General features: G+C 54.1%; 2 protein-coding genes across 5 annotated transcripts in view; one reads left to right on the top strand and one right to left on the bottom strand.

Moving 5' to 3' along the window:
* GPT (glutamic--pyruvic transaminase) overlaps positions 1-13,843 on the top strand; it is a gene marked incomplete at its 3' end in the record, with an annotated part of 159,925 nt that overhangs the window by 78,157 nt on the left and 67,925 nt on the right. The window lies entirely within an intron of this gene.
* Positions 1-13,843, bottom strand: part of ARHGAP39 (Rho GTPase activating protein 39) — a 97,262-nt gene that overhangs the window by 62,506 nt on the left and 20,913 nt on the right. The window contains exon 1 of one of the 4 annotated variants that reach the window (XM_082720331.1): positions 4,143-4,272. The exons of the other annotated variants lie outside the window; for them this stretch is intronic. The gene's annotated coding sequence lies outside the window, so the exon portion shown is untranslated. Of the gene's footprint in view, positions 1-4,142; positions 4,273-13,843 lie in introns of those variants that run through there. 4 annotated transcript variants of the gene reach the window in all.

The raw sequence follows: 13,843 nt of genomic DNA, 5'->3' as shown, positions 1-13,843 counted from the left end.
CCAGACGGTATAAATAAACGATCAACTCGGGACACCTGGGTCTCACCCAGTTGTTAAGCATCTGCCTTTGGCTTGGGTCATGATCCTGGGGTCCTGGGATCGAGCCCCGCATCGGGCTCCTTGCTGAGTGGGAAGCCTGCTTCTCCCCCTCCCACTCCCCCTGCTTGTGTTCCCTCTCGCTGTGTCTCTCTCTGCCAAAGTAAATAAATAAAATCTTCAAAAAAAAAGACTAAATAACCAAGTGGGGAAAATGGACAAATGTCCAGCAGAAGAGCAGTCTGGGTAGACACTCTGCTTCCAGGTACATGACCTTCCTTCTAAAGCTGCTGAGCGGAACACCTGGCAGACACCTCCTCCAGGTGGGGCACCCATCCTGAAGCCATGCTGGCTCAGAACCAAGTCCTGGAGAGCCTTTCTTCACCCGCACCCTGCTGCCTTCACTCCACTGCCTTCCAGAGCAGAGCGGGTGAGGCGGGCGGGACAACGGACTCCGTTCCTCTTCTGCTGCTGGTCATCTCAACATCCATTTTGTCCAGAAACCGGATGTACCCTCTCCGTGTACAAAGCCAGCCTTCCTCCCCGCCAGGAGGCCCTGGATGCCATCTCTGCTTGGGACTCTGCACACCCATCATGACCCACACGGAGCCTCCCTGCAGCCTTCTGGTGCAGGCACCTTCTCTTGGGCCACCTTTCTGTTTTGTTCTCTCCATGCGGCTCCTTCTTTCCCAGCAGCCTGTCCTCTGGAGGACGAAGTCTTTTTCAGCAGCGTCCAAGCCGCCATCTGCTGTTGTTGCTAACGGGGCCCTCGTGCTGGTGATGGGCTGTCCTCAACTTCCTTTCTCAGCTCTGCCAGCCCACTTCCCCCACTGCTATCTCATCTTTCCTTTGAGCTCTTTGCTCATGTACTTTAAATTTCCCGTCTTTGAGTACACAGAAAATATTGTCTGAGCGTCTCTCCCGACTCGGTTCCCTTCACCCGCCGCTCAATGTGCTCTTTCCCTCCTTCTTCCTTCCTTAGTCTCTACATAAAGGCCCACGCTGTTCCCTGGTTACTGCTCTTTTTTTTTTTTTTAAGATTTTTATTTATTCATTTGACAAATAGAGATCACAAGCAGACAGAGAGGCAGGCAGAGAGAGGGGGAAGCAGGCTCCCCTCTGAGCAGAGAGCCTGATGCGGGGCTCAATCCCAGGAGCTGAGATCATGACCTGAGCCGAAGGCAGAGGCTTAACCCACTGAGCCACCCAGGCACCTGACTGCTCATCTTTTAAACAAGAAAAGGAACAGCCTCAAGCCAGGGTAAACATTCCAGAATCCTCTATCACCAACTTTTCTTTTTCCCCAGCCCTGCCCTGGATGAGTTTCTGGTATTAGGACATTTTTGGTTTTCAAGGGACAGAAATGGCTGAGACCCCACAAACGCAGGGCTCCCAAGAAGGCCTCGGGCCGCTTCCTCTCCGTGCCGTGCTCAGGCTGGCCACCCTTTCAGGCAGGCTGGCTCTGTGGACCACACAGCAGCACCCCCAAGCTTCTTCCCTGGGGTCTAACAAGAGAGTCTCCCAAAGGCTTCTGAGCAGCAGCAGGGCGGCGTCAGCCCGAGGGAGTCCCGCCCACTCTCCTTCAGGGCTGGGCATCAGTGTGCAGCCAAGGCCCAGGGGAGCCGAGGTCTCTCCTGGGCCCACAGTCGGTGGGAGACAAGACCTGAGGAGTCACGAGGGGTCAGCAGCCCCCTGGTGAGCTGCCGATCGCCCTCTTCTTCCCCACTTCACTCCTGAAGAGTCCGGATCTTGCAGGAAATGGTGGCCAGGCACCTGTGCCCGTGCCAGCTTGCCTCCCTCACTAGATGCCCCCATGTGGGGTCCCCCCACAGCCCAAAGTGCTGTCCGCAGTGTCTCTGAAACCCTCTTAGTGAAGGACGAGCTGATCAGAGCTCGGGCTTTCACTCCTCTTCCCCGTCGGGTGATGTCCTCCTCCGGCTACGGCCGACCCTTGAATTCAATGTAGATTAAAGCCGGTACTCTGTTTTTCATTCTTTTTGTTCATTTCAGGGAGTTTCAGGGAGGGAAGTAGAATCAACAAGTCTTTAGTCAGCCATCGTCTCCAAAAGGCCCAAGTTCCATTCTCAATGCTGTTTTGAAGACGTTTTCCAAGCTGGAACAATGAGTGCATCTCAGTCTCATGTTCTGGAAGCCTGGCTCTAAGCTGGAAGCACAATGGCCCATTCTCCACCCACAGTGACCAGGACAGGCTGGCATTTCCCGTCTGTGCCCCCCGCATGGCTCATCGACCCCCTCCAAAGGAGGGGCCACACTGTCACAGCTAAGAGACCATGACCCGACCTGCCAGTCGTGGCATCAACTTGTGAGTCAGGACCAGCTTTTCAAACTTCTGGAAAAGGGTGTCAGAGCGCACCCTCCCCAGTAGGCACACTTATTTGGAGCCCCTTGGCTGCAACAGAGTGGGGGTCCCTGAGGGTGGTGCTGGTCTGAGGGCTTGGAGAGCGGCCACCCTGGGGACAGCACTTGGCAGCTGCCGAGCCGCAGGAGGCCATGCGACTGGCAGTCAGGACACAGAGCCGAGATGGGGTGTGGAGACCCTGCGGTCCTTGTTGTCCTGGGCTTGTCTCACTGACAAAATGGCACTGAGGCCCCCAGAGGACGTTGAGAGAGAATAAAATTTGTATCACACATGCATGTGCTCGTGGTCAGAGCTGAGAAGCCGGCCTATGACCAGAACTGCCCGATGCCCGGCTCCCACTTGCTCCCAAGCCCTCCACGAGCACAGATGACCCCACCGGGTTCTGAGAGGGACGAGTACAGCTGGGAAGGGGCTTTGTGACACATGGGGCAGCAGCTCTGGGTCCTTTGGTCACCCTTCCTGAGCCCACAGGTAGGGGCGCCCGCCAGCTACCAGGTGATGGGAGACACCAGCCAATGACCTCAGCGCCCCCCACCCCCACCAGCAGCTGGGGTCAGCACAGGATGGTGATGGAGTAGATGTTTTTCTTCTTAAAGCTTGATTTTTAAAAAATACCCTAAACTAGGGGGTGCCTGGGTGGCTCACTGGGGTATTCACCTGACTCTTGGCCTCGGCTTGGGTCTCAATCTCCAGATCGTGAGTTCAGGCCCCATGCTGGGCTCCGTGTGCTGAGCAGGGCCCACGTGACACACACTGGCCAGCAGTGCCGACCTCGGGAGGCCAGGCTCGCCTCAAGCCAGACCCCGAGAAAACAGGAGGAGCCACGAGGGAAATAAACTCCTAAAAATACTGCAGGATGACTAGAAATACAGAAGGGCAGCCGGCCACCTGGCCCTCCAGGTGCGTGGGCACCACCGCACCGGGTCCCAGACCCAAGGAGGCCTCGCCTCGGAGTGGCGCAGTCTGAGACGGTCTTCTCACGAAGGCTGTTTCTCCACCTGCTTTCGTGTGTTCCATTTCTCTAGTTTTATGGTTTTCTCATTTGCACTTATTTCTAAAATAGTGTTTCCAACAGAACACAATGTTTTCGTTTCCACTAGTGGTCACAGCAGTACTGCTCAGGAAGCCCTGACACCGGCCAGCTGCAGGCCCTGGTGCTTCCTGGGGCGAAGTCTGGCCCGTGCACTGTGGGGCAGCCGGGGCCCAGGCCCGCCGGCCCTGCTCTTCTCTTCCCCGCTCGGGGACTCTGCAGGCCCCTTAGAAGACAGCTGACTTCACCACGTGTTCATGTGCCTTCTGGGACTCTCTCCAGGAGTATGGACGGGGCTTCTGGCACTGGGGCTCAGTGCTGTCCTCGTCCTACCTGTGAGCTCCTCGCACACTGTCCTGAGGCAGCCCCCCCGCCGCCCCCTGCAGCAGGCCCAGGGCCTGGAGAACGTCAGAGCAGGCACACCTCTCAACAAGGCCTTCAGCGCACAGCAGCCCACAGCTCATGCAGACGGACGGTGGCCCCCTGCTCAGCAGGTCCTGGGAGCCAGGCCAGGCAGACCGCAGTCTGGGTGACAGGATTGCCACGCAGAGAAACGGTGCCTGGTGCTCACTGAGGGTGCCAGGGCTGGCCCCACAGCCTGGACTGGGTCCTGCTCCTCATCAGCGCCTCACTGCCCGGCCTGCGGGAGAGTGCCAGCACAGTGCGGACAGTGAGTATGTATGTGCGAAGACTCACCATGAGGTGACGACAGGTGTCCTTGGCTGAGTTCCGGGCAGCAGCACGCACATCCACCCCCCATGGAGCCTTAACCATGGAGGGCGTGACTGTCCGTCCCTCCACCTCAGGAGTCAGGTCCTGCTCAGTCCTCACCCCACAGATGAGTGGAGGATGGCCCAGGGTCACCCGCTGGCCCAGGCCTGCCCCGTGCAGATGCTTCGAGCCGTGGGCGGCCGGGGGGGGGGGGGGCTGGCGCTGCTAGACGACTGGTGGGCGGGGGCACACCCAGAACAGGACGAAATGCCGGCACCCGCACACCGTGTTGTGGGGGTGCCCCAAATCGCACTATAGGTCTCCAGCCATCCCCTCCCCCCAAGGGCAGCTGCTCGCTCCTCTCCACTCCACACTGCGGGGAAAGTTCCAGGCATGAGTGGGTGACGAGGTTCTCGATTCCAACTTCCTACATGAGCCCCGGAACAGAAGACGCTCTGTGCTGGCTCTGGCTGGGGGCTGAGAAGGAGCCCCAGGAAGCGGCAATCTGCTCCTGATGCCAGCAACGCTCTGAGCTCCGAGCTTGGGCACCTCTGACGGCGTCCACAGAGCAGTCCCACACACGTGCGAGTGTGGCCCAGGGCAAGGTGGGTCCACCTGCAAACTGCTCCTTCCTCCCGCGGGCACCCCTGCACCTGGTCCTGCCCCCAACCTCTCCAGGAAAGACTCCCATGCCTACGTCTTGGAGGGGACGGTGACTGCAGGAGAGGGCAGAGGCCATGGCAGTGCTGGGGGTCCTGAGGTTCCCCAAAGCCACAGCCACCAGTGGGACCCTTGTGTCAGAGACACTAAACAGCATTCTCCGTTCACTGGTTCCTGTCCAGACAGAAAATGCCAAAGACAGGAGCCACCTGCCAGGACGTTGCCCTGCCCCACCCGCCTGGCCTGTCCCCCTGGCGAGGACACCCGGATGCCACTTGGAACCAAGCAGCTTGCATAGGGGACCCTCTCACGCCCTGTGAGTCTTGCTCTAGAACAGCCTCCCTCAGTACCTCCCCAGCCCCACGGCTGAAAGGCCAGCAGACACTCCCGAAGGCCACGCTCGCCAATTCCCACAAACAGACAAACGCACGCGGCGGGACAGAGCCCAGCAAAGAGGAGAGTCAGGTGGTGAAACAGCATTTCACGAGCAGCCCCAGCGGCCTGCATCTATGTGGTGGGAAAGTTTCCCTAAAACCGAGAGAACCATGAGCAGCACCAAGTTCTGGGGTCAGCTGAATCACATTTCAGAAAGAGGGATAAAATCAAATCCTTTTCAGACACAGCAACAACAGCCAGACCTCCCACGCACAGACTCCACAAGCACTGACTGCTGAAGACCGCTGCTGACCAAGGTGGGAGGGTGGGGACAGAAGACCCTGGGAGACACTGACCACTGGCTACAAGCTCTCCAAGGAGGTAAAATGACATTTCTGTCCAAACCATGACAGCTGATTCGGCAAATCAGAGTCATTCTCAGGCCCCAAAGCAGACCAGAGGTGCTGAGTGGCCACAGACTTCCTTATTCGCAGGATTCAGAGTATACAATAAAACATTAATCAAACACTAGAGAAAACCGGTAATCGATCCAACAAAAAGCAAGATAGAAAACACTAGAAGGATGTAACCAGAAAAGAGACCTGAGCCCTGTCCAGCTGTGTGTGGTGCTGGCCGCCACTGCTCACAACTCTGCTGGGGTCCGCACAGGACCCCAAGTGCAGCAGGGTCTGGGAGCCACACCCTCCGCCCTGAGTGGGGCTGTGGGGCTTCTGCTGCCTCGGAGGGAGTCGCTTCCAGTTCCTCGCTGGACATTCCAGAAAACCGCAGAGCAACTTGAGAAACCTTTTACCAACTGAGACCATCAGAGGCCCCTTCCTGCTCTGTCCGAGTTACAGAAGGGAAAGCGGCTTCCTGGAAGCAGAAGGGCCAGACTGAGCTGAGTGTGGTGCCAGACGACAGGGCCCATGGGAGAGGGAGCCATGCCCTGCTCCGACACAGAAGACCGGCCTACAGCACCTACTAGAAACATTTTTACAGGAGAGACTTCAATTTTTGTCAGAATAATGAACCAGACAGCTTGCTCAACACTCTAGAAGAGACCAAACAAACATTATGAGGGTTTTAAATGAGGTGAGTCACCCGTGTCCAGTGCTTAAGATGCCGGTCTCCTTCTATGCAACCAAGAAAGAGCATTCAGTGGCCAAAATCCTTGCCAAGAACAACTAGAAAACCAAATTAAAAAAGACTTTTTTCGGGGCGCCTGTGTGGCTCAGTGGTTAAGCCGCTGCCTTCGGCTCAGGTCATGATCCCAGGACCCTGGAATCGAGCCCCGCATTGGGCTCTCTGCTCAGCAGGGAGCCTGCTTCCTCCTCTCTCTCTGCCTGCCTCTCTGTCTACTTACGATCTCTGTCTGTCAAATAAATAAATAAAATCTAAAAAAAAAAAAAAAAAAAGACTTTTTTCAAAGATCTATTTATTTATTTGTGAGACAGCATGTGGGGAGGGCGGGTGGAGAGAGGGAGAGAGAGAATCCCAAGCAGACTCTCTGCGGAGCAGGGATCCGGGCTCAGGGGCTCCATCTTCTAACCCCAAGATCATGACCTGAGCCAAAACCAAGAGTCGCTGCCCAACCAAGTTTGCCTCCTTGGCAACCCCCCAATTTTTTTAAAAGAAGTCTATTTAAAGTCAAGGAAATGCTACAGTGCAGGCAGGACCCAAGTGGCCAAGAGCCTAGGAGACCACAGGGGAAAAGAGGGGGCTCCTGCTCAAGGAGGCCTGGGCATCAAGGGTGGAGACCAGTGGACTCAGCACTGGTGTGGCCGTGGGGCCTGCCGGGAGCCTGTCTGGGCCACACTCTGGGACTCACAGGGCAGGCCTGGGCTTTAAGGTAACTGTGACTAACGGATTCAGGAAAACAGAAGACAAGGTTTAGAATTTCAGCAAAGTAATGGACCCTAAAGGAAGGGCTCAAAGGCAAATCTGAGAGCTGGAAAATGCAGAAAGGGAGGCTGGCCCCACCAGCTAGCTCAGTGGTGGACGGATACAGCAGAGACAGCCCTGTCCACTGGAAGAAAGGCCACCCACTGGGTCCACACAGAAGCAGAGAGAAAGGGAAAAGCCAGAGAGAAACAGACGTGTGGAAGGACACTGCGCCCAACAGGAGGTGCACAGGGAGACCGACGCAACACCTAGAAACATGACAGCTGGGGACCGCCCCCAAAGATGAGCCGTGGAGCTGCTGGGAGCGCCACCGAGCACACGAAGAGGCAGACGAGAGCCACAGAGACCTCCAGGCTCCGTCCGGGCGGCTAGCCACACTCGACCAGGGCCGCCCCACCTCTCCTGGAGCAGCAACCCTGAGGACAGGCTGTTCTTAGCTACGCTTTCCAACCTTCTGTTCAAAAGCTGGCCAGTCCTTCTAGGGAGATCCAAGTACCCCCAGCCACTCCCAGAAACCCACTCTCACCCCCTGCACACGGGTGCTGTCCGCCCCGTTCCCTCCTCATTCTGCACCCACAGCAGCACCCTCGGTTCCCCTCTCCCACCTCCCCTAGCACCTGGCTGCTCACCAAAAATCTCAAGTTCCTTCTGTCTCCTCACCCCAATCACACCAACCCCAGACTGCTCAAATACCAGCTGATTTTAGTGGAGAATGAGCAGTGACATGGGAAAGGGCTGGGGAACGCAAAGGAAACAGGGCGAACCTACAGCCGGATCACCTGGGCAGGTGCGAACCGTTCTCACGGTTGGGGTGGGGGTGGGGGCAAGGGACACATCAGGACGGGAACAGGAGACCGAGCAAAGAGGAGCTGCAGCCTGGGCCCACCCAGCTCCCTCCAGCGAGCGCCTCACGTACCCCGCGATGCAGAGGACGTGGGGGCTCCCAAAGGCCAGGTGGGCAGCAGCGCCAGAGAAGGTGTCAGAAGGAGGCTGCGGGAGCAGACCGGTCGCCTGAGGCCTCTCCCGTGATCCCCTGCACACGCCGGCCGCCCTCTGCACCGCTGTCCCTCCCCAAACCGCCCTCTCCTGCGATCAGAGGACCAAGCTGCCACGCGCCTTGCTGGGGTTGAGCCTTCCCCACTGACTACCTTGTGTCGGCCAAGAAGAATGTGCAAATTCTGAGGTATCTGATGGTTTCAATGGGTTGAAAAAACACTTCACTGGAAGAACCTTCCATCATCATTGTTAACAGAGCTTCCCGGACTTCTCTAAGAAGTCCGAAGTCATCCTGATTCTTGATATGCAAAGTGACCTGTTTCTCTTTCCCAGCGTCCAGAGTCTCCTGTTTGTCCTTGGTCTTGGGGGGTTTCAGGCTGACGGGTCTGACTTCACACCGCATGGGGCACGTGGTGGCTCTGCAGCGTCTGCTTCTGACTTTGCTGGTAACTTTCCGTCACGCACAGTCTCTCTCTCCTGCCTCTGAAACGGCTTCCATCCCAGGGCTGTGCCTCCCAGCCCTTAAACATGCTTCTCTCCCATGCCCCAGCTCTACGTCCTGCTTTCTGGGAGACTTCCAACCTCGGCCTGCCGCCTACGCTGCTGTGGCTCAGTCTCCCTGCTTCCGAACCCCGCAAAGACTCATCACTTCATGCGGTGCTTCGATTTAGACACATGGTTATCCCTGTTCACATCTCATATCTTCTAAAATCACTTTCCCGGGTGCCGGGGGGAAGGGCGTGCTCAGTGGGTCAACCTTCTGCCTTTGGCTCAGGTCATGATCTCAGGGTCCTGTGATCCAATCCCAAGTTGGGCTCTCTGCTCCCTGCTGAGCAGAGAGCCTGCTTCCCCTCTGCCTAGTTGTGATCTCTATCAAATAAATAAATAAATAAAATCTTAAAAAAAGATAGGTAGTTCAGTTCATGGTTACAGGTGTAAATTTGTACTTATGTCAGAAAACCCAATCAACATTTTCCTCAACACAACACGCAGGAAAACACTTAAAGATGCATTTCAAATCCAACTAGAAGTCTCAATTGCACATGCATGTCTAAAAAGTACGCCAAGTGCCAACTGGGATTGTGCTGCGTAGACTCTGCTGACACGGGGCCCCCGGGCCCACCGCAGGGAGGGCGGGAGCCACACGGCATGCCTCCCAGTCATCTGGAGATCAGGGACCCGAGTTTCACCACCTCACAAGATGGCCTGCTTCTTGTGTAAGGGTGTTTTAACCAGAGTTTTAATTATGTTTTAGGAAAATGGTTGATTGACATAATGAATTACTTTTTCCCATTGAATATGATGAAAAATAGTGTTTTCATGCGGAATGTCTGATTTTCAGGATAGGTTACCAGTGTTAAGTGAAAAAACACTTGACTACTTGCTCTGTGTAGAATATATCCCAAGTGTTATGTGAAAATACTGAAAACCATCCCTGCTAAAAGAAGATTCAAGAAATCCGTGCCCTGTTAGAGGCTCCCTGACACCAAGGACTTGTAAAACTCAGAAAAGGTCAAACAAGCTGCCCTTGCTTTCTTTTTCTGCCTGTGGCCCTGCTCAGTGTCATACAGAAGTTGATCAAAGAGACGGCAGTTTTCAGGGCAAAATTACAAAGCAACGTTTCGATACAGATCTAATAACAAAAAGTGTGTTAGTATTGCAGGACAGAACAGTGATTTTTTTTGTTGTTTTAAAAGACTTTTATTTATTTGACACAGAGACAGAGAGACCGGGAGAAAGAGAGCACTACAGGGGGCAGTCGGGGAAGGGCGAAGAAGCAGGCTTCCGACTTGCGGCTCCATCCTAGGACCCCGGAATCATGACCTGAGCCACAGGCAGCAGCTCAACTAACTGAGCCTCCCAGGTGCCACCCCGCCGCTCCCTGCCCCTCCCCCCCCCCCCCCCCGCCAAAAAAATACTCTTAAAAACTTAGCCCAACTTTTCATTTCACTGTTTTTGATTTTAGTATCTCCTTAGTGTGGTTTTACCTCATCAGACTTTAGTGCGTGGGATAAAACGGTGGGACAATCTCATTCTCTGTCTATATGGGCATTATTCTATTTTTTCTTTTCTTTTTTTTTTTTTAAAAGACTTCATTCATTTATTTGACAGATCGAGATCACAAGTAGGTAGAGCAGCAGGCAGAGAGAGAGGAGGAAACAGGCTCCCCGCCGAGCAGAGAGCCCGATGCCGGGGCTCGATCCCAGGACCCTGAGATCATGACCTGAGCCGAAGGCAGACGCTTAACTCACTGAGCCCCCCAGGTGCCCCTATTTTTTCTTACTTATAAAAATTAAATTCACAATTAACTGTATTTTTCTAACTTCCACAATCTTTGTACTTATCCCACTTAAGTACAAAAATTCAAAACACAATTCTTCTAATAAACCATAAGAGGCATACCTCCAGAACAAAGCAAGTATCACACAAAAGTTACTCCAGTGAATATGTTTGTTTCCCAGTTCATATAAAGTTATCTTTACACTGTACTGTCATCTATTAAGTATGCAGTAGAAATGATGTACATAACCTGACATAAAAAAATACCTTAAAGCGGGACGCCTGGGTGGCTCAGTTGGTTAAGCAGCTGCCTTCGGCTCAGGTCATGATCCCAGCGTCCTGGGATAGAGTCCCACGTTGGGCTCCTTGCTCAGCAGGGAGCCTGCTTCTCCCTCTGCCTCTGCTGCCATTCTGTCTGCCTGTGCTCGCTCTCTCCCCCTCTCTCTCTGATAAATAAATAAAATCTTTAAAAAAAAAAAGATTTTTAAAAAATACCTTAAAGCATCTGCCTTCGGCTCTAGTCATGATCCCGGGGTCCTGGGATCGAGCCCCATGTCAGCTTCTCCCCCTGCTTGTGCTCTCTCCCTCTCTTTCCCTGTCAAATAAATAAAATCTTTTAAAAAATATTTTATTGTTAAAAAAATGCTATTATCTGAACTTTCAGGAGCTGTCATCACTGATCACAGATCACTGTAGTGAGTATAATGGAAAAGTTTCTAATATTGCAAGAATTATCAATATATGACCCACAGACATGAAGTGAGCAAATGCTGTTGGAAAAAAATGACACAGATAGACTTGCCTGATGCAGGGTTGCTACAAACTTTCAATATGTAAACAAAAACAAAAACAAAAACATAGTATCGGCAAAGTGCAACAGAGTGAAGATAAAAAGATAAGATGTTCCTGTATTTAATTTTAAAAGTTAAATGCTAGAGCGTCTGAGTGACTCGGCTGGGCATCTGCCTTCTGCTCAGGTCATGATCCTGGGGTCCTGGGGTTCAGTCCCACCTCAGGCTCCTAGCTCAGAGGGGAATCTGCCTCTCCCTCTGCTGCTCCCCCTGCTTGTGGCTCTTGCTCTCTCTCTCTCAAATAAATAAATTTCTTTTTTAAAAATTAAAAGTTAGATAAATATGCAATTTTGGAGATGCCCTTCTAGCTCAGAAACTGGTTCCCTGTGTGCATGGGCACCTCAAGAGACCGTTGGTAGGGGGTCATTTATCTTTGGGGTCTCCCTGGGCACCAACTCTCACAGAAATTATCTGGGAGGTGGTATGTGAGAGGCTCCTAAGGCCCGGGGCTGCACGTGGAAAGCCCACACCCCTTCCAGTTCCTGGGGCCAGCCTGTGGCATGGGGATCCCTAAGTGGAGCACTGGCCCACAGGACATCCAGGCAGCAGAAACTGGAGGTGATGCCCAGGAATACAGGGAAGGCACCTCTGGGAGAAAACACCTCCATGCCCACCTGGCCCTTGCAGGAACAAAGGCCACAGCGTGAGCAGTACCTGTTGGGTCCCTCCACCCCAGCCGTGCTCACATGTACACATTCCCTGACCTCACTCACTGCTGCCCAACGCCCCACCACTCCCCTTCCCCTTAAACACAGCCTTTGTTCCTCTAAAAGTAGGTTGGGAGGGTTTATTTACGAAGCAAACCCAGGAACCCAAGCTCCTGCCACACACAGAAGATGGCTCTACGAAACTGGACAGCGTCCCTGAGGCAGAGGCTGGCTGTTCCCAGGACATGGCTGTGGTAGGAGACCAGAAGCCTGGGGACGCCATCGGCCACAGCTGCAGTCTGCAACCTGGAGGGTCACAGCTCCCCCACGTGTCCCTGTGACACCGGCAGCCGTGCGACGCCCTTGGCCTCTCCAGCATGACTTCCACACCACCAAGCAGCTCTCCAATTCCTGCAGACCAGTGCCCTACAAACCTGACTCAATTCAGATCCATCAACCAGCCACGGGCATCAGATCCCACAGGTTAAGGATTTGGTCCCACGAGGCAGCCCCCACTTCAGATGCCAGCTGCAAGTCTGGGTTATCACTGGGTCTTCTGACCAACCTGGCTAGAATTTAAGCCGGAGGTCCCGACGACCCCCTCCTCAGGTTCCGCTAACCCTAGAGGGTTTGGTGCTAGAGGGTTTGGTGCCAGAGGGGCCCAGAGAATGCAGGAGCCAGTCTACCCGCTAGATTACCAGCTTACTACAAAGGATAGGAATCAATAGCCAGATGGAGAGATACACCAGGCAAGGTCCCAAACGAAGGTGATTCTGTCCCTGTGGAGTCTGGGGTGCACCACCCTCCCGGCACACAGATGCATCCCGGTTCACGCACTCAGAAGCTCTCCAAAGCCTGTCCTGCGTTTTTAACGAGGCATCATTAGCAGGCATGACTGATGAAATCACTGGCCATCGGGGACTAGACTCCATCTCTAGCCCATCTCCCCTCCCCTGAGGTCAGGGGTTAGGAACCGAAGTTCCAACCCTCTAATCCCATGACTGGTTCCCTGGCCACCAGCCCCCATCGCGAGGGGCTTTCCAAAAGTCCCCTCTTTAATGCCAGAGGCCCATTTCACCTTGACAGCCCCGAGGCAATTTCAGGAACCACGCGCAAACACCAAACATGCAACCGAAGATGCTGCCACTACTTACTGCTTCAGAACTGTGAGTCAGAACCCCAGAGATACCAAACGTTTATGATGGTCAGTCACGGTGACAGCATGTTCACCACGCACCCACCCCGCAGGGACTGAACTCTCTCGGGTCCGTCGACAGACCTACGATGGCACTCAGTGCTGTCTCCGGCTGCCGGGGCTGCAGTAACTAGTCACAGCAGCACAGGACCAGCGAGCAATCCCTCCCCCTTGAGAAGTTTTGCCATTGTCATTCCTCTTACGTGCTGTCCCTCTCTCGTTACTCCTTCTCTTCAGATATCCCCGTATTAAAAACGGCGACTGAGCGCGCCCGCCCCTTTGCTCTGGCTGATGCAGTCCCCACATGTGCCATGACCATGGGCTCCACTTCCTCACCTTCCCCCATCCCAAACCCTCACCTGTGCTGCCACCACTCTGCAGGCCCAAGAACTTCCAAGGTACTGACTGGCGTTAATGTCACTGAAGGACCAAGACCTCTTCAAGGTGAAGCTTCACGCACATGTGACAGAAGAGAAAGCTGGTAAAATGGACTTCATCAAAATTCAAAACTGTGGGGATGCCGGTGGCTCAGTAGGTTGGGCGTCTGCCTTTGGCTCAGGGCATGATCTTGGGGGATGGAGCTCTGTGTCCGGCTGCTGCTCAGCATGGAGTCTGCTTCTCCCTCTGCCTCTCTCCCCCTCCCCACCCAGTTCGTGCTCTCTCCCTAAAAAAAAATTCAAAATTGTGCTTCAACTGACATCGTTAAGACAGTGAAAAGACAAGCCACGGACAACAAAAGTGCCTGCAAATCACATATCTGGTGAATAATCTGTATACACA

This window comes from Mustela nivalis (assembly GCF_964662115.1).
Source record: "Mustela nivalis genome assembly, chromosome: 2".
Lineage (NCBI taxonomy): Eukaryota > Metazoa > Chordata > Mammalia > Carnivora > Mustelidae > Mustela > Mustela nivalis.
The sequence above is the reverse complement of the archived record's forward strand: the minus strand, read 5'-3'. Positions and strand labels throughout refer to the sequence as shown.